Source organism: Panicum virgatum, chromosome 5K (genome assembly GCF_016808335.1).
Source record: "Panicum virgatum strain AP13 chromosome 5K, P.virgatum_v5, whole genome shotgun sequence".
Taxonomy (NCBI): Eukaryota; Viridiplantae; Streptophyta; class Magnoliopsida; order Poales; family Poaceae; genus Panicum; species Panicum virgatum.
In genome coordinates, this window is record NC_053140.1 from 17382909 (window position 1) to 17406489 (window position 23581).

Genomic DNA, 23581 nt, shown 5'->3' on the forward strand with positions numbered 1-23581 from the left:
ACGGACGAAGCCATGCTCTGCCCGCCCCGACCCGTCACGTTTCGACAATGGACATAACTGCCTTTTGCCGATGCCTGTCAAATGGAGCCGCATGCTTCCCGGCTTAATCTGGTTCCCGCCGGGAATTCGGTCACATTAGCCTTACCCTTACCAAATTATGCTCCACGGCTGGTGCGGCCAGGGGTTTGTGCTTGTGCCCTCCAGCACTGATGAAGCATTACCCTGCTGCGGAATTCAATTCGGTCACGTGGCTGAATGCTGGCAGCCGTCAGTCGCCGACGTCTTCTCGGTCACGAGAGCATCAGGGTCAGAGCAATTTGCTTGGCAGTTTGAGCAGCAACCGATATGTTGTCTGCGTTCCGCACCCGCCCAGCGTACTAGGTGAACATCGAATTGCATCACAAGTATCTTATATATTTTGGCATCACATTGCGGGTACAAGCAAGCAGCACATAAATATGAACTTTGCCACTGTAAAACATTGTGTTGTACAACACTTGGCATCATCAGGTGCCACGAGATCAAACTGGAGAAAGTTAGGCGCACGGCATCTGGCTGGTAGGTAAATTTAGCTAGTTGGAAGGTCCGTAAAAAAAACCTACTAAATGGTGGGGAAACCAATAGACTAGGTAAATTTTGAGAACGTAAAATTCAAATGAGGTCCCTAAATTTTGCACTAAACACCCTAGAAAAAACTTGAGGCTTGCAATGTAGTCCCCGAGATATGGCTGCGTCGGTGGAGGTGAAATTGCGGCAAGGGGAGGGTTTGCCTGCAATATAGTTGCCTGAGGGGATCACCTGCGATCGATTTAATAGGCAAGAGCCGGGGTTGGAGGTGGTCGGAGGAGGGTCGTCGGCGTTCCTAGCGGCGGAGTTGACCAGGGCGAATGGCTTGAGGCGTGGCAAGAGCTCGAGCCAGCGGAACGACTGGGGGCCGATGGCGGTGAGATGGAGCAATGTCAGGCCGGACAGGGTAGGGCAGGCGGCAAGCAACATGGTGGGGGAGACAGCTGAATCGGGCAAGAGCTGCAGCATGGAGAACCAGGTGGAGGACGGCGCGGCCGACAGCGAGCAGCATGGCGTCAGTGTCCCGGGCCGGAGTAGCAGCGGAGGATGAGCGGCCTTAGGAGGACCAGAGACGCGCGTGGTGCGGGAAGGGGAGGAGCAGGATGGCGAGCGGGACTCCCTCGGCAAAGATGCCGAGCGAAGGGGCCGCCCGGGTTGCCGAGCCGGAAAGAGAAGCGAGCTGGAAAGAGAGTCTGTTGGGTGTAGTTTTCAGAGATTTTTTTTTATTTTTACCTAACCTAAAGGATATACAGAGACTGTTGGAGTTGCTCTAAGCCTGTTAAATCTTCCTCTTGAGTAGTTGCCGGGATGCTTTTCTCCTATCTTTCTTCATCATTGCTACAAATTCGTCATAGCTAATCTTGCCATCCTGCATATGTAAATGGAGAGGATATTCATTCAGATGAATATAATTAATGGAGAACCAATGGTATCAGATATGAAAGTATATATAATGACCTTATCAGTGTCAACTTCGTGCAATATGTCATTCACCATTTCCATGCTATCAGCTGCTCCATCATGCACTAGAGCCTCTCGAAGCTCCTCAGGCTCAATGAAGCCATTGCCATCCTTGTCAAAAAATAGGAAGGCCCGCCGACGGTGCTTGTCATTTGCCATCCTTTGTAAATGAAGTGAGACAGCCAAAAATTCTCCGTATTCGAGTGCTCCCCTACCATTTGTATCGACCTGAATACCACCACGGTTGATCAAAGATGTGCAGTTTATACAATTCAATAAAAGAAATGCAGTGTACAAGTCAACTAGTTCAATAATCTACCCTCCTCCCGAACCAAAAAAAAATCTGTCCTCCTCTCGCTACCAAGACAAGCCAAAGATTATCAAGTGATATCACAGATCATTTAATTTGGATCTACTGTCAAACTGAATTCACCAGAGAACTAAAAAACTTAAAGCAACTCCCTCAAAAAGAACCATTGCAGATGGCTAGCGGAAATTATATAATGAGAGAATGATTCAAGGCATGTCGCTTGCTGGAGACATCAGTTCTTCGTTTCTTCACATCCCATGAATGACCTTTTAGTTTACGGATTGGTTTTCAATAAGCATGCTTTATATTTTAAACGTTTTGTGAGAACGTAGTGTGGTCGTTACTGTGTGTAATAATGTTGATCTAAACAACCTCGATAAGGAGGGTGAAGCTGGATAATTCTAGGCCACAATAGTCACCCCAGGAGTTAGGAATATTATTTGGTTGATGTGAGTACAAAGTGGAGGATGGCATCAAAAGGTGCGCACTACAATAACTGGGAAATATTATGAAGTTGGTTCAAGATGTGTCTTCTCATGAAATTCCCTATCATGTCTGCAGTTCTTCGGTATATCAGCGGCGGAGCTACGGCTTGCTGTCGGGGTCTGCCGACCCCGATGAAATTCCAATAATCCTATGTAAAGTTACTATTTATTACTATTTTTAGTGTTGATGACCCCATCGTAAAATGATGATGACCTCGGTGGCCGTAATTTCTGGCTTCACCTCCGCAGTATATCACATCTTTCTGATACCATTTCTATTAACCTTTGGTTTGTTCACGACCTAAAGATTTCTCCAAGGAAATACAGAAATCTAATATTGCTTGTTTCAATGCGTACTGGAGGAGGATTATTCTTTGAAATACTTACAGCTTCAATGAGCATCTGCACTTCCGATTCCGCAAGTTGAGAACCAAGTTTTGCTAGTCCAGTCTTTAGTTGTTCATAAGATACAATCCCATCATTGTCAGTGTCCATAATCTTGAACATCTCCTTTATGCCTTCAACTTCCTCGGCAGACAAATGATCAGCAATGACCTAGTGAAATATATAAACTAGATCTTGTCAGTCAATTTTTCATCGGCATGGTTGAGATAAGAGAGAATTGAACATGCGACTAGGATGAAAAGGTTAGGTGAGCCAGATACAGACCCTTAGAGCCCTTCTTTTGAATCTACTCATCCTAGAAAATTCTTTGAGCCTCCATTTCACAATATCACGAAGAGGAACATTAGGAGCCTTCTTTGCATTTTGAAGCCAAGGATGTTCTGTGATTATTTTAAAAGAAAAACATTGTCAAGGTTCCTCAAACAAAAATGACAAATTGAGGGTAAAAAAGTATTTATACCATAACAGCAAATTTACGGCAGGAAAACAAATTAAAAACGGTGTAGAAATATTTGTAAAAAATACATGATTTGTGCTACAGATATTGTCCTACTCAAAAGGATAGTTCCATATAAACATCAAGCTGTAAAGAGGTTCACCTCCTTTTTCAATCCAAACATTTCTTAGGTTTTAGGCTCCTAGCACTAACATTCCATTAAAAAAAAGGCAAATCAACGACCGTGCACAGCATAACTAAATTTGGTCAACTAAATTTGGTCCAAGTCTATCATATTAAATGTTCAATATGTCATAAAATGTCTGATAAACAGAAAAAGGTAGAAGGTAACTTATCATGTTCTAAGCATAGATCATTATTTTAGATAAGGAGGCAACTACTCCAAGAGGGCTCTCACATTAGGAGTACCTCTCTCCGCAACCTTATCCCCTTCCTCGCGCAGTTCATCGATGCAGCATCACATCTTGCTCGAGCGAGCCGCCCGGCCTCTGGCGCCGGCTCCCTTGCTCTCCATCCAGATCTGCAGCGTGCACCCCTTCCTCCACCACCATCGGCCTCCACACCCGCCTTCTTCCTCCTCTCCTGCCCCAACTTTCTTGTCCTCCTCTCCAGCATGCGCCCCTCACCCCCTCCCTCCCCGCCACTGCGTGCCTCTACCAGCACCCACGGCCGACAGTGAGGTCGCCGCCGGTCGTCCATCCACCTCTCATCGCGGCCCCTTCCCCACCCTTCCCAACCACTCCTCTTCCTCGACCCTGCCGCCGACCCCGCCCACTAGAGATCCTACACCACCCGGCCGACAGCGCCATCGCCGCTCGGCCTCGCTGCCCACAACCTGCCACCTCCACCGGGCTGGCCACTGCCTACGGCCATCCCTCTAAGGCAGCCAGCTATGGAACCCTCCCCACAATCCCAACCCCGAAAACCCCAAAGCCCTAACCCCGCCGGCCTCAACGGTCGGCGGCGACCCCACTGTCGGCCACCTTGCCCACCTGCCACCCATCTGTCGCTGGAGAAGGTGTAGGGTAGAGTTTCTTTTTCTCTCTATTGTGTTACTTCAGTGTGTATTCTATAAAGTAACATGAGAGCTCTTTGGTTAGTGCTAAATGGAGAGGGTTCTTCTTGTAGCATTTAGGTTTAACTTGGCATGCCATTGAGTTGGAATAACTCTTTCTTTTAGGGGGAAAAGTTGAATAGTCATGTTTCCGAGCCGCCGAGGCATCAGAGAGACGCCCACCGCTCTTAGCAGTAGCGCTAATGGCTGCTTTGGGGTAGTCGTGAGGGATCTCTGGGACACCCTAGCTAGCAGAGAAGAATAGGTCATCAAAGAAAGGATCATCGAGATCTGGAGCGCCGCCGCTCTCATCACTGTTGGACGTGTCGCTTTCTTCGAGCAAGTATAATGAAGATGAGTTAGCCGGTGACTCAACAGGCCATGTAAGAAAAAATCGACGTGGAGGTGAGAGAAAATGAGAGAGAGAACCAAGTGGGCCTTTCGTGAGTCGCTCAACGTAGGAGCTGTAACCAAGGCCCAGTCGCCCGCTCTCCGCCCGCCGATGGCGATTGAACAGACGACTCTCTCCCTCCTCCCGATCCCCTGCTCCTCCCCGCCTCCCTTGCTCCCCGCCTCCCTTCTCCAATCTCCACTAATCCTCCCGCCAAAACAGTCTCCCTCGCGCCAAATCGTCGTGCCAAATCAATTTCCCTTCGATTTATACCTCAAATCCCCAAGCCGGTTCATCCCCAACCCCTTCTCCAAACCCTAGCTAACGGAGCCACCGCCGGCCCTCTTCCCTGCGAGATGCCACGGCCGTCCAAGAGGACCTCCGCGCCAGCACCAATGAGATCGTGTCGCTTGGGGCTCAAGAAGTTTCAACCCCAAGGGCTCGGTCTGTTCCTCCCCCAGCAAGTGCTCAGCTTGTTCCACCGACAACAACCCCTTCCATGTTCGCCTCTGGTGCTTGGTGCCCTCCATATCCATAGCAATCCATGGTGCCCTCCTCCACTCCATACTGAATTCCCAGACTACAGCACCCAAGCAAGGCTGGTTCATCGGCTCAAGGCCCTTGGTGGGCACCTCCTTCATCTGCTGATATGAAAGACTCTGAACTGCAAGCTTGGTAAGTGATTCATGTACTCTTAGTTGGTCGATTTTGGTCACTTGTGTATGAACTGAAGTATGGTAGTTAGTTCCAATTAAGAGGGTTTGTTGATTAATTTTAATTGGTTAAATTCTGAAGGATTTTCTTGTATGAGAATTGATTGTCCTTATTTGTCCAATTCATCAGCAATCTTGCAAGTATTGTGCTGCCTTAATGGATAAGATAATTAACTTATCAAGCTAGGAGATCCTGTCAACTGCCAGGGGATGTTAGAGTATATTAGAGATATCTCTATTTTAGATAAATTAGGATTGTATCCATATCCTACCATATCTGTAGCAGAGGCTCCTTGCCCTCCAAATCATGTATCTCTATATATTCAGCCTCAAGGCTCGGACTAATACATCCATCCATTATACACAATCTATTCTCCTACACTCGTGACATTTGACAAATGAGGAGTAAGAGACAGTTGCTTTCATCAAAGATACTGTTGGTACACTCAGACAGGTATACGATCTCCTACAGGACAAGCCAAAGAGGCGTGAGCTTATCCGTGACCTCGCACTAAGCCTCTAGGCAGCTGGGTACGAGAGCCCGAGCCTGACAGATGGTGACAACAGCCTCCGAGACCGCTCCCCACATGATGGTAGGTCCGGTGCTGTTGTGTGTCTACAAGGACGAAGCGCTCAATGGCGGCTACCACAGCTCCGGACCCCGCGGACAGGTCCCGAATGAGGGATGGTTCCAGACCCCCCACATGTGGAAGCCGGACCTCCAGCAGGCCTGAGCCTTCGAGCCAGCCAAGGGGTCCGGACCCCGCTCCCTACTCGGGAAGGGGTTCGGAGCCGCCAAGAGCTCCTGTGGGCGCGGCCGCTGACCCCAGGGTCTGGTGCCGCCACATGTCCCACAGGCGCGAACCTCTGGACCCCGCTCCCTACTCAAGTAGGGCTCCGGAGCCGCCACGAGCCCCTGTGGGGCGCATCCGCTGACCCCAGGGTCCAGTGCCGCCACGTGTCCCACAGACGCGAGTGTTTTTTCGTAAGCCAGCCCGCCTGCCGCATTAAATGCGGGTGGTTGAGACGTGCGCTGTCAGCCCACCTGCCGCATTAAGAGCGGGTGGCTGAGGCGTGCGCTGCCACCGCAGGGCATGGGCTGCCCTCTGACGGGTTGGGCAGGCGTGAAATGACAACACGGTAAGCCCGCCAGTTACCGAGGCGGCTCATTTGGTACTGAGGCTGGCAGCAGTGTCACAGCGTCGTGCGCATGCGCGGCAAGACATGATGATCACCTACAGTCTGGAACAACAGTATGCGCTACATTGAACAGAGGGGACAGCTCGGCGCTTCATCATACCCTCTACGCTCGTAGCTGGCTCTACACCGACAGGACGGCTCAAGACCATATCCAGTCGGAAGATACGCACGGAGGCCGACAAGGAAAATCTCCGAATCTGAGGCATTGAAGGGCAAAGTGTACGTTATTTAATATTACATCCCTGGGTCCACATGTCGGGGCCCCGATCTGTGTACACGCTCCCGTTGGACATATAAAAGGGAGAACACGCATGTTAGAGAGAAAAGGGCATTCTCACGCAGAGTCTAGCTCAGTTCCTCTCACAACTATCATACACACTCAGACAATACAACACAAAGTGGACGTAGGATATTACGCTCCGGTGGCCCGAACCACTCTAAATCCTCATGTGTTGTGTTCGTACGGCTCTAGATCAAGCACTACTTGACTGTCCCCAAGCTCATCCTAAGTTAGGATTAGGCGGGTGCAATCCTCCACCCGGCTGGAGATTTCCTCCGACATTTGGCGCGCCAGGTAGGGGGGCTAGCTTGGTTTCCACTTGATCATTGGCTTGACATCACCATGCCTCGGGTAGCCGAGCATCACGACCACCTGATGGGGGAGGAAGTGGCGTCATCTGCGCCACAAGCCTCTCGCCGCCCTCCATCGAGGGCTATGGTGCACGTTGCGCCGTAGCGTGCTGCCGAGCAGGCCTTCAGGGCCCCAACGCATCCCGCTCCGTGGGAGCTGCTCCGCAACCCGTCGGATCTGGCGGCCTCACCAGACGTATTGAGGCAATGGCGCGACAATGTCGACCGCCTCCTCAACTTGGCCTAGATCACCCCAGGCTCCGCAGGGGGATCTGAATCAAGATAGCGTCGCTGTCAAGGCGTCGCATCCGGCTATGTGCTCTCTACAACAGAGGAGTGCACGGACCGAGAATCCACGGGAGGAAATCAACTGCAGGCGCGCGGGAGAGGACGCCCGTGTCACCATGGAGCGGGCGCGTGAGCGCCGGCTCAACATCGAGGGTCGGAACCTTGACGCGGCAGCACCGAAGCCGCAGGGACACGTCCATGCCCTGGTGGCTGGGGTGGGCTGCGCAGCGCTTGCAGACCACCTCCGAGCGGTGGCCTGGCCGTCCAAGTTTCGGCCTCACCTACCGGAAAAGTACGACGGGATGACCAACCCGTCGGAATTTCTGCAGGTCTACGTCACCGCCATCACGGCGGCTGGGGGTAACGACGCCGTAATGGCAAGTTACTTCTACGTAGTCTTGACCGGGCCAGCCCGGACTTGGCTCATGAATCTTTCCCCGAGATCGATCTAGTCCTGGGGGGAACTCTGTGCGTAGTTCACGGCGAACTTCGCCAGCATGTACCAGCAGCAAGGCGTGGAGGCCCACCTCCATGCCGTGAGGCAACAACCCGAAGAAACCCTCCGAGCATTCATCTCCTGCTTCACCAAGGTACGAGGAACCATTCCACGTATCTCAGACGCATATATTATCACTGCCTTCCGCCAGGGGGACCGTGACGAGAAGATGCTAGAGAAGCTGGCCACACATTAGGTGGAAACTGTCACCACCTTGTTTGCCTTGGCGGACAAGTGCACTAGGGCCGCTAAGGGCAGTGCATGGCACTCAGCTCCTCAAGATGGGGCCGCCCAAATGGGTGGTCCGGGTGCCACTGCTCACAGCAGCAGCGATGAGGAGAAGAGTCGCAGCGTCGACATGCCACAATCTGGCGCCCCGGTTGCTGCAATAGCGCCCATAGGCCAGAACTCGCGCGGCAAACACCCGCGCCAGTAGGGCCGCAACAGCGGGTCATGCCCAGTCCACCCCGGGGGCCGCCACAATGCCTCCGAATGCCACGAGATCCATAAGCTCACGAAGCACGTCAGCAAGCGGCGCGAGCAGGCCTCCAGCAATGACGGAGGTGACCAGCATGGTGTTGGTCGCTGAGAGGTCTAAGCAGTTTACCCAGGGGGCCCCAGAGGTCCCCCCAAGCAGAAGGTGATGGTCTGGCCATCACAGAGACAACAAGAAGCCCTACATCGGAGGGTCCGGCCAGGTTTCGACTCGGAAAAGAGCCAGAATTCCTGGACTTCGATGCGCTGGAGCTGCAACATGCTCCACGACCAAACAACTCAGCAGCAGATGAACTCTCCACGAGCGCATCAACTCAAGCACCTGTGCCTGAGGGCGTCTTCGAAAGATGGCTGCTGAGACCATCCGCCCAGCATGCCAAACTAGGCGAAGGGGTCAGACTAGCACCTCGAAGCTAGCGGTCCGAGCGGCGCTCCATCTGTGGGGTCCGCCAAGGATTGTGAGCACCACTGAGGATCTCGATGCATGGATCTCCGAGATCCAGGAGACCTTGTGGTGCCGCATCCAAATGCTCAGGGGGGTCTCGATGCATGGATCTCCCAGATTCGGGACCACCTGAAAGACAACATCCTTCCTGAAGACCATATACCTGCTGAGTGCATAGTGCGGTTGGCTAAGTGACACACGGTCCGCCGTGGCGCCAGTCGCATCTTCATGTGGTACATTACCCAGGAGGAGGGTTGCGAGCTGCTCGCAGAGATCTATGGAGGCGAGTGCAGAAGTCATTTCTCATCCCGCACACTGGTTGATAAGGCCTTTGTAAGGATCACCGGGGTGTCCGACCCTAGAGGGGGAGGGGGTGAATAGGGTCGCTAATCGTTTTTTAACCTAGGGCTCAATCTAATTGCATAAGAAAAACCTAACACGTCCTACACATGCTAGTTATGACTAAGGTTTATCTATGCTACCCTCTACTTACCCCAAAAGCCTTGCAACCTATAGCCAATCCTAATCAAACTAACTAGGGTACATATTTATAGTCCGGAGACTTGGGAAACAATCTAAACTAATCATGTCCCGATCGGACTCTATATCTAATCTTGAACTAAATCTAAAGATACATGGCCCATGTGGCCCAAATGTTCACGCAGGAGCCGATTTACAAGCCTTCTTAATCTTCTGCTTTAAGCCCATCTTGCTTAATTTATGGCGATAACACATGCCCCCTGGTTTTGGCAATGATAATTCCAAAACCACTCCGTCGCTTCATCTTCCCGTTAATGCTCATTAAAACACACTGCAACCATCAAGGAAGACACAACGTCTCTGCAACTGGCTCCTCGTAGAACATGAAACTGCCGATCCATCTTTTTACTATTTAACCTTACCCCGAATCGGCTTTTCTTCACGGGAAACTCCTTTTTCCTGCCAAAGCCAAGTAGCGTAGAAAACCCCACTCCTCCGCCAGCCATGGCGATCTCTTCTTCCTCTGACTCCAACTCCTTCGGAGACTCTCCATCTTCCTCTTCTCCTTCTTCCCCCCTCCCTACTTCTTCCATCGACTCCATCCCGGAGAGTCGGGAGCCGATGCCGGAGTGGGACCCGACAGCAGCGTATGAAGCGCTGGCTCCTCTGCACTGGGATGCAGAGGAGTTCGACTTCGGGACCGTCTCCGAGGAGGACGAGCCCGAAACCGAGGGAGAAGACCTCCGGCTCCTGTTCCAGGAGGAGTCGGAGAGTAGCAACGAGGAAGACCCCTCTTCGGACGGAGTCGACTCCTCTTCGGAAGAGGAGATCGACTCCTCCTCCGGCGACGACGAGCCGATGGGCGGAAAGCCCTTCCGGTTCCTCGGGTCCTCTGAGGAAGACAGCGAGGAAGAGAACAGCAGTGGCGACGACGGCTGGAGCGACTTCGGGTCCGAGGGCGGCAGCAGCGCCTTCGGCAGCGACAACGACGACGACGACGACAGTGACGACGGCGGAGATGCGCCGGCCCGGAGCCCCAAACGCCGTAGGTACTAGGTACCTACCAGCAGTACGCCGTAGGAGTAGGATTATAAAGCCGAAGGATTAATTCCTTTGTAACAATCGGCTTTTCCTTGTAAAAACCTTTTTCTTTTAATGAAATCGATTTCCTTCAATTCTGTGTGCTTGATTACTTTCCAAAAAGCCGATGGCAACGCATCAGACTTCTATAAATATCCAAGAGTCGACGAAATTCAAACTAGAAGCAACCCGCATAAGAGTAGAGTATCACTTCCACCTTGAACCGAACTCGAAACAAACTCTCAAAACCGAGCGTAATTCGAAAACCCAGCTCTACAAATTCGAGCAAGAACTCTCCAAGCATCCGGAATTCGAATCAGAGCCCACAGCAACCAAACCTCAAGTCAACGGATCTGAACCATGGCAGACTCTGCAGCTCAGACAACAAATCCTACTATTGATGATGCGGCAATCTGCAGCCTGAAGGTAATATTCAGCCTAATTCTTTCGGTTTTCTTCAACTTAGCAAGCTTCTGAAACTTCAAACTCTAAAACACGACACCATATAGGAACTTCTGAATTTCTAAACTTCAGGTGTCAGACATCCTTCTGCCGCATCCTTCCAATCCAAAATCTTTCTGTCTTGGCCCACGAACCTATGAAAATCCCATAGATTTGATCTCTTGGGAAACAAATAGGATCCCTTTCGTGAGTCAACACATTGATTTGAACCTCTGAGCCGACTGCTTAAGAGTCTGGCCTAACCCTCCTGAGAGTTGGATTACATGGTACAGCAGAGTAGCAAAAACTTATATGCCCTTGTGGCAGGATTTGAACATAGCCGATGCACTTAGCGTATCACTGTCTCCTCTAGATAAAGATGAAAATCTTTTGAAAACCATCGGCTATTTTTGGTCTGATGCTCTGAACTGTTTTCTCTTCGGTCATGGACCCATGACCATTACTCTGCTAGATGTCACCATGATAACTGGCCTAGACATTGGATCTCCTAATCCTGCTGCCCACAAAATGGCAGAAGTCCCCTTTAAACTTTCATCCAAGGTTAACTGCACAAACTGTGGCACTTACATGAGTCAGCACATGAAAACAAAAGGTCCAGTGACTGAAAAGGAATACACAGCCTTCTTAAATCTTTGGCTAGAACACTTCATCTTCTGTGGCCCTTCTTTAGCTCCAACTAAGAATTATCTTCTTTTGGCCTATCATTTGGCCCATGGCAACCACACCGGCCTAAGTAAGCTTTTCCTTGAAGAAACCTACAGATATCTCCATTTGATGACATCTAACTTGCTTAACCAAAAGGAACTGAGAACTGGAGGCCCTTGGTGGTTTATTCAGTTGTGGGCACAACTGTACTTTCAGCACTATATCCCCAACTTCCAAGGCCTGACCAAGAACCCTTTTCCTGATGAGAGTGGCAAAACAATTAGATGTACTAGTTATGGCCAAGCTTTATTTAGTCTTCCTGGTAGTAAACTGAATTCAGCAGATGCAGCAAACTGGTTCATAGTCTTCTATAAAGGCTTAGAGAATCCCCTTCATTTCCCATTCACTGAATCTAAATCCTTTGAGAACCCAGCTGCCTTTAGACTAGATAACTTTGCCGATGACGACAGCACTCGACATCTGTATTCTTTAATGATCAGACCTGGCTTCCTTCCTGTTGGCATCAGCACCCCCAATAGAATAATCAAGCCAGGTTACGAAACTTACAAACCAGTCATAGCAGCTCAGCAATTCGGCCTAGGACAGGTCCCTCCCCACTTCCATATTCACCACTTGGTGGAGTAGAGCCGATCTGCCTGATGGCCTCACCAGTTCAAGATGCTACAGCATGTTCGATAATCTCCACATTCCAATATCAGCCGATCTGTCCTTTGATCCTTCATCAATCGACTTCTGCACATGGTGGGAAATGTGGAAAACCCATGTTTTCAGAAAAGCTCTAGGTCCTCGACTGCAGCAAATTGATCATGAATATGTAATCCCAGAGGAAGAGGTACTGAATCTGTGCACTTTATTCTTTCTAAGTCCTCTATCACTTTACTTGACTAATCCTGTTCACCCTGTTAGCAGCAACAGGATGGTCCAGAACCTATGACCAGCAACGGGGAGCCATTCCACTTTCTTCCAACTGCTTCTCATGTCCTCTTTTGCAAGGTATCACCACCAATGAAAAAAGTGATAATGACTATTCAGCCAGACTTACTTCAGTCGGCTTCCAAACGAAGACAAGCTTCTGCAATTGTTGCCCCCCGAGTCTTAACCAAGAAAATGAAGATGATCACGAGGCGAATTATCAAGAAATCAGCACTAGCTTCCCCGAGTCCATCAGAGTCCAACACCAACCAGGTAACTCATCTTTCTAATACTTCTTCTTTATTGCATACACATGTACTCTGGTTGACTGTAATTCTATTTCCAGGATGCAGCTGAAGAAATCCCCAATAGAGAAAGTCCAGTACAACATGAGATGACTGCAACTCCTAATATACTGATGGAGGCAAATAAGGAGCAAGCCGATACAGTCGATGTTCTTGATACCGACACAAGCTCTAATAGGACGATCATTCTTGAACCGTCCAACGCGTCTTCTTCAGAACAGGTACAACAACAACAACATAGTCTTTTTTCCCAAACAAGTTGGGGTAGGCTAGAGATGAAACCCGAAAGAAATAAGTTCAAGGTTCAGGCACATTGATAGCTAGTCTCCAAGCGCTCCTATCCAAAGCTATCTCTTTAGAGATATTCCAATCCTTAAGGTCTCTCTTAACTAACTCATCCCACGTCAGTTTAGGTCTACCTCTACCCCTCTTTACATTATTGACCCGCTCAAGAACCCCATTACGCACCGGCGCCTCAGGAGGCCTTCATTGGACATGTCCAAACCATCTCAGCCGATGTTGAGTAAGTTTCTCCTCAATTAGTGCCACCCCGACCCTATCCTGAATAACTTCGTTCCGGACTCTATCCCTCCTTGTGTGCCCGCAAAACCACCGCAACATCCGCATCTCTGCTACACTCAGTTGCTGCACATGTCGCCTTTTTGTAGGCCAACATTCAGCACCGTATAACATCGCCGGACGAATTGCTGTCCTATAGAATTTGCCTTTTAGCTTTTGTGGCACCCTCTTGTCACAAAGGATGCCAGAAGCTTGCCGCCATTTCAACCAGTCAGCTGAAATTCTGTGCCTAACATCTTCATCAATGTCGCCATCCTTTTGTAGCACCGATCCTAAATACCGAAAAGTATCCTTCTGGATCACCACTTGCCCATCTAGACTAACGTCCCCCCCCTCATGCCTAGTCGTGCTGAAATCACACATCATGTACTCAGTCTTGGTCCTACTAAGTCTGAACCCTTTCGACTCTAACGTGCGTCTCCACAGCTCTAACTTCCTATTAACCCCTGCCCTACTCTCGTCAACTAGCACCACATCATCAGCAAAGAGCATACACCAAGGGATCTCACCTTGTATATCCCTTGTGACCTCATCCATCACTAAAGCAAATAAATAAGGGCTCAATGCTGACCCCTGGTGTAGGCCTATGTTAATAGGAAAGTCAGTGGTGTTGCCATCACATATCCGGACAAACGTCGTCGCATCCTTGTACATATCCTTAATGAGGGTAATGTACTTAGTTGGGACTTTGTGCTTCTCCAAAGCCCACCACATGACATTTCTCGGTACTTTGTCATATGCCTTCTCAAGGTCAATGAAGACCATGTGCAAGTCCTTCTTCTGCTCCCTATATCTCTCCATCAATTGTCGTATTAAGAAAATCGCCTCCATGGTTGACCTTCCAGGCATGAACCCAAATTGGTTTTGGGTCACACTTGTCACTCTTCTTAGGCGATGCTCGATAACCCTCTCCCAAAGCTTCATCGTATGGCTCATCAGCTTAATCCCACGGTAGTTAGTACAACTTTGAACATCGCCCTTATTTTTGAAGATAGGTACTAATATACTTCTCCTCCATTCTTCCGGCATCTTGTTTGACCGAAAAATGAGATTAAAAAGCTTAGTTAACCATACTATTGCTCTATCTCCTAGGCATCTCCACACCTCAATGGGAATACCATCAGGGCCCATCGCTTTACCTCTCTTCATTCTCTTCAAAGCCTCCCGATCTCTACCTCCTGAATTCTCCTCACAAAACGTCTGTTTGTATCGTCAAAAGAGTCATCTAAGTCAAGGGTAGGGCTCTCACTCTCCCCATTAAATAACTTGTCGAAGTACTCTCTCCATCTATCCATGATCTCCTCATCCTTCACTAGCAGTCGATCTGTCCCATCCTTAATACATTTGATTTGGTTGATGTCCCTTGTCTTCCGCTCGCGGATCCTAGCCATCCTATAAATGTCCTTATCCCCTTCTTTCATGCCTAGCCGCTGATACAGGTCATCATACGCCTTACCCTTTGCTACACTCACAGCTCGCTTTGCAACCCTCTTCGCTAATTTATAGCCCTCGATGTTGGCTGCACTCTTGTCAAGGTAGAGGCGCTTGAAACACTCCTCTTCTCCTTAATAGCCCTTTGCACCTCGTCGTTCCACCACCAGGTGTCTTTCCCCTCCTGTTTGCCTCCCCTACTCACGCCAAACACCTCTGAGGCCACCTTCCGAACACATGTTGCCATCTTTAGCCACATGTCATTTGCGTCTTCTCCTTCTTCCCAAGGCCCCTCACCTAGCATCCTTTCCTTAAACGCTTGTGACGCTTCCCCTCTAAGCTTCCACCACTTTGTTCTCGCAATCTTGGCACATTTGTCCCGTGGACACGTACCCGAAGACGAAAGTCCGCCACCACAAGCTTGTCTGGTACCGATGCTGGCAGCAGTGTCTCAACGCCACGCGCATGCGCGGCAAGACATGATGACCAGCTGCAGTATGGAACAACATTATGCGCTACAGTGAACAGAGGGGACAGTTCGGCGCTTCATCATACCCTCTACGCTCGTAGCTGGCTCTACACCGACAGGACAACTCAAGATCATATCCGGTTGGAAGATACGCGCGGAGGCCGACAAGGAAGATCTCCGGATCTAAGGCATTGAAGGGCAAAGTGTACGTTATTTAATAATACATCATCGGGTCCACCTGTCGGGGCCCCGATCTGTGTACACACTTCCCTTGGACATATAAAAGGGAGAGCGCGCACGTTAGAGAGAAAAGAGCATTCTCATGCAGAGTCTAGCTCAGTTACTCTCCCAACTTCCATACACACTCAGACAATACAACACAAAGTGGATGTGGGTTTCTTGGCCCGAACCACTCTAAATCCTCGTGTGTTTCTTGTGTTCGTACGCCTCTAGATCAAGCACTACTTGACTACCTCTAAGCTCATCCTAAGTTAGGATTAGGCGGGTGCAATCCGCCACCCGACTGGAGTTTTCCTCCGACAGATACCAAAATGTACCAAGCAACAAAAACAAAAGAATTCGGAATGAAAGGCTCATCACCATGAAGAATATCATGCAAGGAACCCCTTGACGAGTACTCGTAAACAAGAGCACAGACGTTCCCTGCTGTATAGTAGCCAAGAAGTTGAAAATTGTTATGCTCCAATCTTGAAACGGACTGAACCTGCAACAAGAGATGAAAAAAACAATCCCTTTATGCAAATGTTAAATGAAAAGTGCCATATCGAGGATGGTTGACAAGGTAGAATAGGCAGACATCACCTTTAATAGGAATTCGTTGTCAAGCTCCTCAACATCGGGATATTCAAGGATCTTCACCACACATTTCCGGCTATCTTTCAGCTCTCCAAGGAAAACTTCAGAATGTGAGCCCTGTCCGATTAGAGTATCGTAACTGAAGTTCCTGGTGATTTCCTTTAGTTCGTCAAGGGAAATGGTGGCCAATGCTTGCGTGGGCTGTTCTTTTTTGGTGGGATTGATAGGGTAGTTGCTGCCTGCAACATGGAAAATTATGGTACTAGTGATAGGAACGTAATATGCTACTCCCACAAAATTTATGAGAATCTAGAAATACATGGTCAAACTTTTCAAACTTTGATTATCAAAACGGAATATTTACATTGGAAACACGAATGTAGTTTATCTCAAAAATAATTTTCATAGTATTAAAATTGATTGGTTTTTTGCTACACATATTATGCAAGAATTAGTCCTCAAATTTGCATTTTTTAGACCGCATCACTGTCCTAACATGTATCTGTGGATGGAGAATAAATCTTCTTTCTTTATTTTATTTTATTAGAAGTAGTGCATTGTGATTTATTTGGTGGCGTATGCGCCAGATTACTGTGACATTTAATATTCAATAAACTTTATTTTATAACAATATTACTGGTATTAGTCCCTCATTAAAGGGTCCTACCTAGTACAGTTCTACTCATATTCAATTTTGCCTTCTTACCTTCTTATTTAAAGCAGGAAATATTTGTGATTACCTTTATTATATGTCACTGAACTTGAATAGCATTATATGTTAAGAGATTGACATGCCATGTTTTTATTAACCAAAACCTAGTATATCATCTAAGGAAAGACAAAATGTCTCGGTCAATGAATTCATGAATTGCCTCGACCATATTTTATTTAAAAAGGTTCAATTGTTATTCATATATTTATAAGTTTGACTTGAATCGAGTAAAAGAAGCAACACAAAAATAAGCTCAACATAAAAAATAATATTTATTATTGAACGTAAAGGTGGCCTTCAATACATGACCTAGAACGTTGCTTCATTTAATTTTTTGTGCTATAATACCCATATAAAAAAATCTACCAATACCATTTTTCATGTGTAAGATCTTAATACTTTTTTACGTATTTGGTGGTTCTGTGCTGTGGTGGGGTGTGTGTGGGTGGGGGGGGGGGCACACATATAAATGGCATCTATTTAGGAATACCTCTATAAGAAAAGGAAAAAATCCCTAGATTTTACTTTAATCTAGGAATAACATATTATGCTTGTCAATTAGTTGGCACAAAAAATAGTAGAACAGTCTCTGAAGGGTAATTTAAACAAATTCAAGGAAGGAATGATGTGATAATCTGTTATAAGCGAGAAACACATGGAAAAAAACAATCAAACAATTATTTAGTAACTAGTACAATACAATTAGGAAGAGGAAAATTTCTAATCATTAATATAGTGGCAAAAGGCATATGTGTAAAGAATATCGACTATGGAGTGTCAATGTAGAAATATGTGTAATTGAATTACCAAATCATCAAAAATAAAAATGTCAACTAACCATCAATACAACGTACGACATATTTATCTTTCATAATTACCTGAAGACTCAAGCATTGCTCCCCTCCTGCGCTGCTGCAGGTCGTTCCTACACTTCCTTAGTCTATCTGCCACTTCAACCATTTCTGGGCGCTGTTTGTTTTCCCATATCAAGCATTGGGCTGCTAGCATTGCAATATCATCAAGCACCTTTATGCTTTTTTTTCCATCTACAATTTCCTTATCAAACATTTGCCTCACTTTTTTCCCTCTTTTAAGAGCCTCAATGAAACTTTGAATGAGGTAATTTTTCCCAGCTGCGGCTTTCTTTCTGGTAATCATCTCCACCAAAAGAACCCCAAAGCTATATACGTCAATCTTCGGAGTTAGAATCCCAGTCTGAGTGTGCTGAGGATCTAGGTAATCAATAGAACCAATGATATTTTGGGTATGCTCGGTCCCATCAAAAGAAATCAATCTTGCTATTCCAAAATCGGATATCTTCGGCTCGAAATTTTCATTGAGCAGTATATTATCTGGTTTGATGTCCCCATGAAGAATAGGACTATACATTGAATGCATGTAAGATAGCACTTCAGCTAACTCAATGGCAATGCTCAAGCGTCTGTCCAGAGGGAAGAAAACATGGCCATTAGCGTTACCTCGATGAAGGATGTTGGCAAGATTTCCGTTACAAATAAATTCCATAACAATGGCTAGAGCATTTTCCTCGGTGCAGCAACCAAAAAGCCTTACCACATTCTTGTGGTTTGCTATTAGAGAGTGCACTATCACCTCTTTGGCCAAGTCTTCTTTCCTGGTCCCATCTTTGTATTTTTTTACTGCCACCAGGCATTGATCATCTAACACGCCTCGGTAAACCTCACCGAATGCCCCTTTCCCCAGCAAAGCGCTATATCCGTTGGTAATGTGTCGTATCTCCTCCTCTGTGAAAGATCTCAAATTATAGTTGCTCACTCTCTGAAGCACCACATGACCATTTGTTTTAAGAAAATCTGTAAGAGTATTCCCTTGGTAATCCATAAACAGACCATGCAATACGGATGATGGAAAGCAGCGAGTGATTCTTGCCTGCACAAAAATGATAAATATTGTTACTGTGATCATTGTAATTATACTTCCTCTTTTTCCGGAGCAAGGAATCTTTAACACGTCTCCAACAATATGAGCACATGGGAACTGCCCAATTGTGAACTGTTTTAATAGCGTGCATGATGGAGAGGTTATATGATTCACAAATCACAAATAGTACAGCATTAGTGCAATTGGTTCCATTTCAACCATGATGATGGGTACTTAGTGCCACCTACTGAAGACAATGAGTGTGTACTTTTTGCTGACATATGTAAACAGATTCCAACTGGAAATTTCTGAACATTTTTTCCTAATAGAACAAGCATTCATGTACGTGTCTTGTATCTAAGGCTGTTGCGTTGTTTGAACAGGGAAATTGAAGTGAAAATATTTACTTTGCTGAACCAATCTTCTAATTGGTGCTAACTCGTTATTATTGTGTTTACCTAGACAGCTGTCCCTAGCAAACCAAAATTATTTACTGTCGAAGTGATCAACAGGCAACTAATGTTTGAGATCTGAGGGTTTCTGTATGCCGTTCGCACAAAGATGCTCATCCAAACTAGCAGATTGCAGATACATCCAATACTCCCAATAAAGTTTGTAGTTGTAGCAGAGATCCTAATACGAAACCAATTAACGAGAAATCGTTGACTCTCTGTGTATATCCTTATTGCGCGCAGTCGTAAGAGATTTTGTCATGCTCAAAACGCTAAGTCATGAGAGAAAGTGTACCACACATTTGCACGGGCTTACTGAACCAGGATTGGTCCTCCACCTCCTCCTCATCCGAGGTGCCGCTCGCTTCGCAGTCATCGGAGCTTCTGCGCTCGAGTCTTCCTCGGATGAGGTCGGCAACGATCCAGGGGCGGAGGTGGTGGGGCAAAAGGGGCGGATCGGAGGTGGTGCAGTGGAGTCCGGACAAGCCGTGAGCCGGAGATTCAGCGTGTGGCAAACCGATTAGGGCAAAGTGAGGAAATCGCGATGCTAAAAAAAGAATCTTTTCGTACGAAACTCTGTTAACCTGGCACAAATTTACGATTGACAATAACAAATCCTACTCCAATGTAAAATGAAGAAACACCGAGCTGATGAGGGGATCAGTGGTTTACCTGCGTGTCGCCTTCTCGTGCAGGCTCTGTGCTCCGAGGAACTTCGGCAACCGCTCAGCCGCCCAGCTAGCTTTGCTGTCAAGCCAGAAAAGCCCGGCCGGCCTATGCCATCAACGGCGCCGTTCATCCAGCGGCGTGAAGAATCAGTAATCCTCTTTCGAGGAAGGTGACTACAGGCTAGCGCCAATAATTGGACTTAATTTTTGTCCCTGACGGGTCAACCAAATTGCATTAAATCCCCTAGCTGCATCCATGTGCATGGGCGATCGATTAGCCAAATAAAATGTTATCTCGACCAGCGCACGCAGCAGTTGGGACGGATTTGTTTTCTCAGTTGAATTTGTCTGATTAATCTTTTTTTTTCCTTTTAACACAATAATACTAACGCATATACTCACACACATACACCATAACTATACTCACCTATAACCACATACAGAGACTAGCTTATATGTTGTAGATCCGCTTATAAAAAGGGTTTCTCTGTGTTGAAGTATAAGTGAATTTATCATCTCTTTCTTTTGGGTTGAATTGATTAGTACATGCAACTCAATATGATATCAAGGCCAAACACTACTGAAAATCAATAGTTTCCCTAGAGTTATTTACTTTTCCTATAAAAATTATAGTGTTGTAGGAAACCTTTGCTTCCCTAGAGTGATGTTTCAAAATTATTGGGAAATCTATCTTCCCCTAGGCATCATCTTACAGCTGTTAGAATTAGCCAGGCTTAAACATTAGAGGCTAATAACCCAAGATCTTTACATAACCTAGTTCATGACAGATCAATCTAATGCGGAAAATGGTAGACATTATACCAGCGTTAACGGTTGAAGCAGCCATTAGGGCCTCCTGAGTTTGACGCCTGAGCCGTAGAGGAAGTAGGCGTTCTTGTTGATGAAGATGTGCGAGTAGGGTAGCGGTGGCCTTCCGAACCCCTCCAGTGCCCTTAGCGATCAGACTCTCGTGGCTAGGGTTTAGCTAATGACATGATTAAGGATGCTAACCATGACCTCATATTTATAGGCACTGTGGGGCTGGGGGCCAGCCTCTGGAAACAGGCCTAATGGTCCTGCTGATCACAACCCATTAGGGTTTTTCATTATGTTTCCTTAATCGCGTTTAGATGGTTTAAACGTTTTCCTTAACAGCGAAGATCACATTTATCTTATAGAAATATTTATTTCTAATATTCTCCCACTTGATCGAACGGTTAAGCTAAATGTTCACATCACACTTAAAGTTCACCCTCAGTATAACAGCAAGTACCGGACCAATCGCCGTCAGTAGCTTGATGCACTACTGGGACCTCATTACCCACAGTCTCACTGTAATACCTCAGTAGAACACTTATTCATTAGTTGGGAGTTCATAATGGCTCTAAACCAGGACCTAAAGACTATCCACCAAACCCATATTAGTAACGTGCTGCTTCAATACGTTCGGTGGTAAGCCTTTAGTGAGCGGATCCGCTAACATAGCATTAGTTCTTATGTGCTCAATCTTAATGGTTCGATCCTGGCATCTTTCTTTCACAACTAGATACTTAAGGTCAATGTGTTTGGAAGCGCCATTTGACTTGTTGTTACTCGAAAAGAATACTGCAGACTGATTATCGCAGTATAACATTATAAGTTCCGTAATGCTGTCAATAACCTTAAGGCCCGGAATAAAATTCTTAAGTCACACAGCCTGTCCTGTTGCTTCATAGCATGCCACAAATTCAGCTTGCATCGTCGACGCTGCAACTAAACTTTGCTTAGATCTTTTCCATGATATTCCTCCACCAGCTAACGTGTAGATATATCCTGATGTAGATTTCCTACTATCCACACAGCCCGCAAAGACAGCATCAGTATAACCCACAACTTCAAGTTTATCTGATCTTTTTATATGTGAGTATGAAGTCTTTGGTGCCTTGGCAGTAACTTAATGCCTTCTTAACACCTACCCAGTGGACCTCTCCGGGATTTTTCTGATATCTTCCAAACATTCCGGTAGCAAATGCCAAGCCAGGACGCGTACAGACTTGTGCATACACCAGACTTCCGACAGTTGAAGCATAAGGTAAGTCCTTCATTTCATCTAATTCCAATTGGTTCTTAGGACATTTAGCTTCACTAAATTTATCGCCCTTCGCTAATGGAACATGTGTGGCCTTACTCTTATCCATATTAAATCTCTTAAGCATTCTCTCAATATATGCTTTATGAGATAATCCTAGTACTCTTTTGGTCCTATCTCGGTGTATCTCAATGCCCAGAACATAAGAGGCCTCACCAAGATCTTTCATATCAAAGTTGGATGAAAGAAATCCCTTTGTCTCATGCAGCATACGCTTATCGCTGCTCGCTAACAGGATATCATCCACATAAAGCACTAGAATTATGAATTTACCACCCTTAATTTTAGTGTAGATACAATTATCCACATCATTCTCCTTAAATTCAAATTTCTTAATCACTTGATCGAATTTAAGGTTTCATTGTCTTAACGCTTGCTTAAGTCCGTAGATGGACTTCTTTAGTTTGCATCCCATATGTTCCTTGCCCTTCACAACAAAGCCTTCCGGCTGTGCCATGAAGATAAGTCTCATCCAAGTCACCATTAAGGAACGCAGTTTTAACATCCATCTGATGCAGCTCTAAATCATAATGAGCCACCAGCACCATGACGATTCTAAAAGAATCTTTCTTAGACACAGGGAAAAAAGTTTCATTGTAATAAACCCCTTCCTTTTGTGTAAAACCGTTAGCTACGAGTCTTGCTTTGAATCGTTCGACATTCCCTTTAGAGTCACGTTTAGTCTTGTAGACCCATTTACAACCTACTAGTTTGACTCCATCAGGAATATCTACCACATCCCAAACATCATTAGAACTCATGGACTTAAGCTCTTCTTCCATGGCCTCAACCCATTTGACAGAATTCTCACATGATACTGCCTCCTGAACGAGTTAGGATCATCAACTTTCCCAACGTTATACATATCTTCACTCAAATATGTCTCATAATCAGGGAAGGTTGTCTGTTTCCTAGCCCGCTGTGATCTTCCTAAGGGCTGAACAAGCTGAGGTTCTGGTTGAGGTGCAGCTTGAGGCACCTCGACAGGGTTTTCAACTTCAGCATTAGGCGCCACTTGCTCGGCTTGTGGTTCACTCGCAGGCTCAGGAGCTACTACAACTGGCGGAACAGCGCTAGTACTCTGAACAGGAAGCGTAATCTGAAAAGATGGTGTACTCTGAATGGAAGGAACAAACAGCAGCACTAACTGAGGTGTTACTGTTTCCTGAATAATCGGGATAGGAAGCTCAACCCGTATTTCTTCAAGATTAATTTCCCTCCTCGGAAAGCTCCCACTGATTCCTGAATTCTCTAGGAATACAGTTTGTCTGGTCTCAACAAACTTAGTGAAGCGATCAGGACAGTAGAATCGGTATCCCTTCGACTTATCAGGGTATCCGATGAAATAGCAGCTCACCGTCTTATCATCTAATTTCTTTTGCTGTGGATTAAATAACTTAGCTTCGGCTGGACAGCCCCATACACGTAAATAATTAAGCATTGGTTTATTTCCAAACCACAATTCATAAGGTGTATTAGGAACGGATTTGGAAGGAACCCGATTAAGTATGTGTGCGGCTGTCTTTAGCGCTTCCATCCACAGTTCCACAGGCAAGATAGAATAACTAAGCATACCGCGTACGATGTCCATAAGTGTACGATTGCGACGATTAGCTACTCCGTTTT

General features: G+C 46.7%; 1 pseudogene; it reads right to left on the reverse strand.

Annotated features, from left to right (window-relative positions):
• Window positions 1–409: 409 nt before the first annotated feature.
• LOC120706714 lies at window positions 410–20109 on the reverse strand (annotated as a pseudogene).
• Window positions 20110–23581: the final 3472 nt, after the last annotated feature.